Genomic DNA, 10,073 nt, shown 5'->3' with positions numbered 1-10,073 from the left:
AAGGGTTATAAACTGAATTGAAGAATGCAAGTTAAGATAGCAATGAAAAAATAATTAGAGGCATGAGATCACCTACTGCAACAGGGAAATGGGAATCAATATGAACCATTACCCAGCTACTGTCAACTGATTCCATGTCTCCATGCACACTGTATAAACCACTGTGGGTTGTACGACAAAGTACATTGTAGTACCACACATTATGGTTTTTCCCCATTCAATGCTCATGTGGAGCGTGGGAAGAATGATTCTTTAAATGGTTCTGTGCATGCTGTAATTAATCTTGCCTTCATGGTCCCTATAGGAGTGATACATATGCGGTTATTGTATAATCCCTAAATACCTCACTTAATACAGGTTCCTGAAATTTCATAAGTTGGGTTTTGTCATATATTTGGCGTCTATCTTCACTTGTCTGGCATTTCCAATTTTTAGTAGCTTCTTGATGCTCTCCCATGCAGCAAACAAATCTATGATCAATCATGCTACACTATTTTGTATACATTCAATGTCTGCCATTAGCCTTATTTGTTATGGGTCATACTTAAGCAATATTCTAGAATAGGCCACACAAGTATTTTGTAAGCAATGTCCTCTATAGACTGATTACATTTTCCAGTATCTTACCAATGAATTGAAGTCTGCATTCTGCTTTGCCTACAAGTGAGTCTATGTCACCATTTCATTTCATCCAGATATTTGTATGAGTTGACCAATTAAAACTGTGATTATTTGATAATGTAGTCGTACAATACTGTCTTTTATTTGTTTTGTGATGTGCTCCAATTTACATTTCTGAAAACTTAAACTCAGTTGCCTATCTTTGGACCAATTTGAAATGTTATGATCTGACTCAAATTTGTGCAGATTTTTTTCAGGCAATAATTCATTATAGACAACTCTATCATCCAGGAAAAGTATGAGGCTCCTTATAATATCGTCTTCCAGAACATTAAGGTACAACATTAATGTAATGGTATAAATTGCTATAAATGTATAAATAAGTTTATAAGTGTGTAAAATACATTGAACTATTTGTTACAACAAAACATTGTACTGGTATACTCAGCAAGATGTTAAATCAGCAGATAGCTACATTTTATGTTCAACATTTTGTGTACAGCATATATGCTGGAAAGGATTTATACCCAAATTAAAGAAATCTGAAGAAATGGTAGGGTGTCTCTGGAAAAAAAATCCATAAAAACTCATACAGTCCAATTTGCTATTATGTCACTGTTACTGAAATATAATACAAAGTAACTGAATTCGATGAACATTCTCAGAGTGCAATATGCCTCAGAGTGAATGCACAGTAATGTCAACATTATTTTTCAAGGCTATGTTTGTGAAAATGGATGAAAGCAAACCACACATTTTGTTCTCAATCTGCAGAAGCATTATGCACTGTGAAACACTGTACTGCTGTTCTACATAAAAGCTGTCTCATTGCCAACATCTTTCCCCTGCTGGCTGTTCTACACTTCTCATCACTGATTCAACATGTTGTAAGATATTTTATGCTGTATGACACCACAGTCCAATCTGGTTAGGATAGCATAAAAATAATATATGAATTTCAGTATTGAAACTGGAACAGCAGAACAGCTCTCATCACACTGGATATCAAATCGAGGTTGGATTACAGCCATGGGTACATCATTTCATGTTACTCAACTGTATGTCATATGTCAGAGTTCATCAACTGTAGTGGCTGGTGACTGGTGGCTGGCGACTGGTGGCATAGCCATCTCTTGGCATCCAGTGAACAGACGTTCTACACAGGTGACAGATTTGAAGAAAATGCTGGATACGGCAACAGTGGAACACTCTCTGTATCGAGGTAGCTCAGTACAGCTCAGGTGATGTGTAGTCTTGCATTATCTTGTTAAAAGATAACATCACGGAGCCCTTGAGAATAGGGCACAGCGATAGGCCTTAACAAAACAGAAATGCAATGGCTGCTGTCCAAATTACTGGCTATGTGAACCAGAGGTTGTGACATGTATCCAGTTGCACCCCATACCATCACATCACATGCTGGACCCGCATGAGAATGACAGGTACAATCTGGCCAGGTCTGTTGGCATCAGAGCCTCCACACACGAGTACATCAATTGTGACGATGTTGCAGAACCGAGACTCATCTGATACGATGACACAGTGCCATTCCTGTGTCTGGCATTGTTGTCAGTTGCACCGCTGTCAGTTCACCTCTCTCTAGAGCTGCATTAAGGGCTTGACAGTCTGTGCTGCTCCAGATGCCATCACATTGTCTGTGTGGATACTTGTCTCACTGTATACAAGCCCACTTCCTGACTAAATGTACACAACTTCACTGCAGGATCACGTACGCATGAGTGAACACTTGTCTGCCCTCTCAGGTGCTAGTTGGGTGGCACTACTGAGGCCCTGCAAGGCATTTAGCATGGCCCTCCTGAACCTACCAATTCTATGTTCGCACAAAATGAGATTCTGAGCAATGCAAGCAGCAATATAGTGAAACAATAAACCAGAGCCTCAGCAGACCATGAGCCTGCCACTGCCAAATCTGGAATGCTGATAAACATTTCCCCTTCTTCCATTATGCTTAACACGGACTTCGTGTAAACAACCAACACTGAAATAGAATTTCTGAATGAGAAACCTGCTCCATAAGCTTTTTCTTGCATACAGAATATGCATGGGAGTGCTGAAAAGTAATGCCTCTGAATTATTTATTCTGTTCTCAATATCGGTCGAGGTATGACACGACACGCATATTACTTGGTCAACTTTCCCACTTCACTGACTCGTGGCACACCCCCCTCCCGCAAACAGATGGAGTCGCAATAGGCAGCCCACTCTGACCAGAGATTGTGAATATGTCTACGGTGCACTTCGAGGAAGAGGCGCTGATGTCATCCAAATGGAAATCCATCTTCTTCTTCTTCTTCTTCTTCTTCTTCTTCTGTTATGTGGATAACACACTTGTCATCTGGCCTCATGGAAGAGACAAACTTCTTGACTTCTTTGTACATCTGAACTCCACACACCACAAAATCAAATTCACTATGGAGACCAAAGAAGAAGGAAGACTACCATTCCTGCACATCATAGTCAGGAGAATAATGGACAGCACCCTGTGCCACAGCGTGTATCTGACTCTATAAAACACATAAACTCAGTTCTCCCTATGGCACTGTGAATAATTTCAATAACAAAAAGTGAGATGAATGTTGCAGCGTACATTTAATTTCCACTTTGGCTTTGCATTCAAGATCAGTCTTACCTGAGAGTGCAACATTACATCTTTGGTTAATTTAATTATATGTTCATTAGATTTTGGTTATAAGGCATGTTTTGCTGCCTAATGTTTCATCTCCAAATGCTGGAAACAATCCATGGAGGAATAGGAGTATGTAAGACATTGGTGGACCAGGTTGGAAGAATCTGTGAATTTCAATACTCTGTAGAAGAGCTCAATCATTTGAAAATAACTTTCAGACCTTGTGCCTATTCTAACAGATATACATAGGGCACTACATTCTAAAATATTTGCATCTTTCACTGAAAAACAAGCAACTAGAGGAAAAGGTCTCTTGCCATTTGTAAAAACAGTCGCAGATCGCGACCTCCGAGTGCTATGAAGAGAAGGTATTGACGCAGTGCTTAAACCAAACTGAAGACCACAACAGCAGCCATACTCAAGCAAATTGTTATGCAGTAGTTTCAGTGAATTTGACAATGATGTGGCTGCTTTCATGGTGGCCCAGTCATATTGTGGGGTAGGGAATGCCAGTGACAGGGCTGGAATTGTAGGTGACAGATGGATTTTTGGCACAGCCTTGTGTCAATACCTCCTTAATTATTGAGCTGAAAAACTGTAAAAAACATTCATACAGCAAAATCACACAAAAAAATTTCCTATTTCTGCAGGTATTGTGCCTTCTGTTTCTTTTTCATTACAAAAACATATTGATTCAAGTTTATAAAGTCACAACTATGTCACTGTAATTTGTGTAAAACACATTCTGGAACATGTTCCAGGAATGTCATGAAACAGACAGCTTTAAATACTTACTCTAGCTCATCTTTCAAGACTTGCATGCCAACAAAAACACCATCTATCCAATCTGTTTTTATTTCACTTTCATGTAAAGATTTCTCCACAAAGGATATCATCTGCCATGTAGGCAGTGCAAGAGGAATTCCACACTCATATTTGGGTAATCAAGTGGATTCTGTGTCTTGTCAGAACCAAGCACAATCAACCCAATTTCATCTTTACCACTGGTAAATATCTGGAAACATATTAAATGGTAAAAATAAGTTTTGTTTATAACAAGTTGTATACCAATAAAAACATCACACACAGATACTCTTTATAAAATTATTTAATTGGATAGATAAAAAATCTACTCACCAAGCAGTGGCAGAACACACACATAAAAGACTGTTGTGATAGGCAAGCGTTTGGAGCCAGTGACTCATTCTTCAGGCTGAAGGGTTGCAGGGGAAGCAAGAAGGGTGAAGGAAAAGGACTGGAGAGATCTAAGAAAAGGAGTAGATTTTGGGAAAGTTACCCAGAACCGTGGGTCATGGGTGACTTACTGTACAGGATGAGAAGGAAAGACTAATTGTTGGGGACTGCATTGGGCAAGATTCAGAAACCTGAGAGCTTAAAGGTGGAAGACAGGGTAATATGCAAGACAGATATTACTACTAAAACTGTACATGAGTTAATAAGAGTGAGAAGCTAAGTGTATTGTATGCAACAGCTGTGGGAGGGGGCAGTGAAAATAGACGGGAAAGACAATGAAAGATGTAGAAAGCTAAAACGGAGTGAAGCAAAGAGTAATTACAGTGAAGAAATGCTGAGACAGGAGAAATTAACGTAAATTAAGGTGAGGTGGGTGGTGAGAACCAAGGACACGTTGTAGTGCTAGTTCCCACCTGCGGAGTTCTGAGAAACTGGTGTCTGGTGGAAGAATCCAGGTGGCATGTGTGGTTAAACAAGTGCCGAGGTCATGTATGCCATGTTGTAGAGCAAATAACAGAAAAGAAGACAAAAAAGCTCTACAAACTCTTTATCAAATCTCAGTCAAAACGGGACTACAAATCTCACATGAAAAAAACTTGTACATTGACACAATGTAAAGAGACAGACACCCACTGGTAACAAAGTATGGAAAGATATCACATGAAGGAAGTTTCCAGTGCCTGGAAGAGATTACACAGAAAATGGGACTGAACTCAACATCCAATGAAAAAAGAATCACAAAACTACATAAGGTATTCAGACTTATATCGAACAATTATAACAAAAGAAGTTTTTCCATCAATGCCAAATTAAGACACTGTAGTACAGTAGTTACCACAGGCCTTGTACACCTCAGAACAACAGCAATGAAGGGAAGAACAAAAATCAAAGAGATGGAAAAACAGAAGGAAAGATCTACAGGCCAGTTCAGAGAGAGGGGATCTGAATAAACATATTGACAAAAGAACTGTACAAATACAAACAGAGGATTAAAAACAACACCAGGTAAAGAAGGACAAGGTTCTAGAGACACATACAAATTATGCACAAAAACAGACTTACCAAGAATATTTTTTATATTGTTATGACTAATAAAGGGAAAAACAACTGGGTATAGGAAACCATGGAGGACCTCAAGAAACTAAACATCTCCACAGAAGACATCACAGACAGGAAAAAATACAGAGTAAAAAACTGGAAAACAGAAATTTCAGCAGATATTGAAAGAGAAGAAAATGGGGAAGAACGCTACAGAAGAGAGGAAGAAGAATCACAATGAATATATGAGAAGTTTTTGAAAGACAAACGAAAGAGACAGAAAAAAAGCCTTCAAAATTGATGGTGCTTTACTGCTCTCCTTAAGGGGGTATTAATTAACAATAATTCAATATAATAATAATAACAATAACAATAACAATAATAATAATGACACTGTCTCTGTCTCAAGAAACTGATCTTCGAAGATCAGCTGAAGTTATCTCCCATGTCTTACTCTGCCTCTGTCCATGTGAATAACAGTAAAATTTAGGCTTATTTGGGAAAACAGCATCAAAGAAATTGTTTATTACAAATGGAACAACAGTATTATAGATTGCACATGACAAAGATTTATTGTCACAAATTGATGTTATCACCACTCTTGATAAATCCTGTTAATACAGTACAATAAAAAATAATAACACCCGATAAATCTCTGTACACACGCCACATTACCACAAGTGAAAACTACATGGAGTGGAAACAGAGGGAGATACTACAATGCAAAATTGTTTCCATCTTATGACCTTTTTGTTGTTGCTGTGGTAGTCTGAAGATTGGTTTGCTGCAGCTCTCAATACTAATCTATCCTGTGCAAGCCTCATCACCTCCACCTCCACATATCTATTACAACACCCACCCATTTAAACCTGCTAGTTGTCGTGAAGTCTTGATCTACTTCTACAGTTTTTATACCCCTTCCCTTCCAACACACACACACACACACACACACACACACACACACACACACACACACACACACACTAGCCACCAAGGAAGAGCCTACAGCTTTGATTCAAACCCCCCCCCCCCCCCCAGTCATACCCTCATACCTCCCTAACTATGCTTTGTTCAATACTCCATCTTCCACAATCGCAACGAATTCCTCCATCCTCCATGGGATATATACATCCTAAACACCAATCCTGTAAAACTGTTGTCAACCTTTCTGCCACAACTCTTAGCCCTGCAGAGGTCTTGGTACTTTCTAAAGGCCTCACCTTTAGCCCAAAACCTAAATTCAAGTGTGCTGGACTTGTAAAGGACCTTCTTTCCTTACCTAATCTCTGTAGTGGAAATTTCTTCAATGTGCATTAGGGAGGTATGAGGGTATGACTGGAAGGGGGGGGGGGGGGGGTTGAATCAAAGCTGTAGGCTCTTCCTTGGTGGCTAATGTGTGTGTGTGTTGGAAGGGAAGGGGTATAAAAACTGTAGAAATAGATCAAGACTACGCTCCAGGCTGAACACTGAAAGGCATAATCAGTCTTAAATGATGATGATGATGCATCCCACTAATAACAGCCAACAAAAACCTCACATAGAACCTTGCTTAAAACAGTTCCAGCCTCCCTCCTACCCTGAACCTCCCCTTCCAGCCAGTCATCTCTTGGTTATCTTTCAGGAATTCGTCACTTCTAACCCGGCCTTACTTTCCTTTCCTAAATCCTCCCTAATGAGACCAACATCACTCCTATGTAACACACAGCTACCCATATCCTGTAAATTAATCCGTGCCTTATCATCTTTCCACAGATAAAAGCTTCATCACAGTGTTCATGAATCATAGTGACTATGTGGCTGAGAGTCTTCACCAACTTTCTAACACCTCTGCATACAAACCTTACAACCATGATCACATCCTAGAATTCCAAGACTCCAGCAGCTCTCCAAGACCTTAAGTCCATCCCATGAAAACTACACAAACCCAACTACACAGGTCTCTCCACTTGTCCAACTGTGGCTGGGTACAATCCTCCCACTGAACATCACATGCAAACCATTGTCTGTAACCTCCCATCCTACAGTGAAGACAATGCTCACTTCCTTCACCGCCTTTCTGCAGTTCCTGTTTTGCTACCACATGACTCCTTGCTGGTTACTATGGATGCAACATCCCCCATGCCCATGGCCTCACTTTCCAAACATCCTCCTGATACCAAACCCATCACCTCTTTCCTAATCCCCTTACCCAATCACATCCTGACCTAAAATTATTTCACTTTTGAAGACCAAGTCACAGGGTGAAATGCCTAAAGCTCGCACCACAAGTATGAAGTGCTATTGATTTGCGGCTTTGACAGAATGGATTGGTAGTCAGGGACTCATTATTGTTACCCAATCATCAGATTGTAAAAATCCTTTCTTGTGCAGATGTACACTTTTTAAATGAAACTGTGCTTACTGACATTAACAAACTAAAAATATGGTAAATCAGAATGTCAGTGGGGTTTGTTGCAGGATTCTAGTACAAGTTGTCAATGAGATACAGTATTTTTAAAAGTTTCCACACCAATACTAGTTTGTGCCACTCAATCTGGGTAGTTACTAGGTATGATGTTGTTTGCTTACAGTGTGTTTGTGTGTGTGGGTAGTTGCTAGGTATGATGTTGTTTGCTTACAGTGTGTTTGTGTGTGTGGGTAGTTGCTAGGTATGATGTTGTTTCCTTGCAGTGTGTTTGCGTGTGTGTTCCTCGAGTTCATTGTGACTTGCAAGTCAGTAAGTGCGTGACAGTCCAATCAGTAGGTCGTGAGTGGACGATGGGATTTACCAACGCAGAAAAAGGTGACATGCTCATGGTGTATGGAGAGTGTACGAAGAATGCAGTTCATTCTTCTACAGTATATGCGGCAATAAATACCAATAAATGTCAAGCATCTCGGCAATCATTTATCAACCTCTTCAACCAGTTATATGGAAGTCATAGCCTAAATCTTAGCAACATAACAGATGAAACAAGTAGTTGATCCACATGTTACCTCTTGCACAATCGCATGTGGAAATGGCATTAATCGGGCAAGTGTCCTATGCATTCTCCATTGACATAGGTTTATCCCTTTCTATAAAGAGCTGCATGGAATTGATCAAGAGAATTGTGTTAACTTCCATACATGGGCATTAAGACAGGATACTCCAGATGTATCATGTATCTTGTTTAGTGGTGAAGGAAATTTTAACAATCGTGGCCTGCTAAAGTGCTGAAATAAGCACAATTGGTCTGTTAACAATTCTCTTTGGCTGTGGCAGGTGGAATGTCAGCATCCTTGGAGTGTAAACGTGTGGTGTGGGGCAGTGAACCATCAGCTCATAGGCCCATTTTTCTTAGAAAGAACACTGAATGTGCACAAGTATCACAGCCTCCTAACAAATCATCTTCCACGGATGCTAGAAGAGATTCCTCTGCAGACTAGGAGCAACTTGTGGTACCAATATGATGGCTGTACAACCCACAGTGCACGGAGTACAACATGGCTTCACAAACTGTTTACAAATCATTAGATTGGATGCAGAGGATCTGTATCTCGGTTGACCCATTCACCAAATTTCATGCCTGCAGACTTTTTTTCTATGGGGAAAGCTGAAATACTGTCTACAAGGGCATACCAACTACATCTGATGATATGCAATGATGTATTACTGCAGCCTGTCGGATTGTCCCTGCTGAAATACTGGTATGTGTGCAGCAGTCTTTCCATACCAGAATGGGAGCATATACTGTTGCTGCCAGTGGTCATTTTGAACACAGCCTGTGATGGTCAATTGTCTCATTACTGGTCACAATCCACATAACTAGTGTATGGACTTGGACTGTTCTTTGGTGTGTGCTACCTCAGCTAATGTACAAGTGTTGGCGTGGGAACTTTTCGAAATATGATATCTCGTGAATGGCTCACACTAGACTCCTGCCCCAAACACCCCTGATAGACTAATTTACCCTACTTTTAGTTAATACCAATAGGCATAGTTTCATTTAAAAAAGTGTATGTTTGCACAAAAAATGCACTTTCTAATATCACTACAATCTGTTGGTTGGTTACTAGCATAAGCCCCCAACTACCAATCCATCGTGTGAAAACCACACATCAATAGCACTTTCCATTTATGCAATGTTTGTGGTGCAGGTTTTAAGCGATTATCCCTGTACAAACAAATCTGTAGTACTGCCATGGGTACTTGCATGGTGCCATCCTATACCAACTTTTTTATCGGCCATCAGAAGTCCTTCCTATGCAGTCAACACCTAAAACCCCTTGTCTGATTCAGAGCAATTGAGACATTTTCATGATCTGGACTCATGGTATAGACTGCTTCTTCCATAACCTAAAAACCTACTCCCAAATCATCTTAACCCGATTATTCTCAACTCAATGCGCCATATCACTAGACGTCGATATCCATAAACACATGTCAAGTGGACCAACCACCAACAGTACCTCCCTCCACTTTGACAGCTGTCACCCATTCTATGTCAAAAAGTCTCTTTCATACAGCCTTGTCGCACGTGGACTCACTATC

This window comes from Schistocerca piceifrons, chromosome X, assembly GCF_021461385.2.
Source record: "Schistocerca piceifrons isolate TAMUIC-IGC-003096 chromosome X, iqSchPice1.1, whole genome shotgun sequence".
Classification (NCBI taxonomy): Eukaryota; Metazoa; Arthropoda; class Insecta; order Orthoptera; family Acrididae; genus Schistocerca; species Schistocerca piceifrons.
This window is presented reverse-complemented; position numbering follows the sequence as displayed.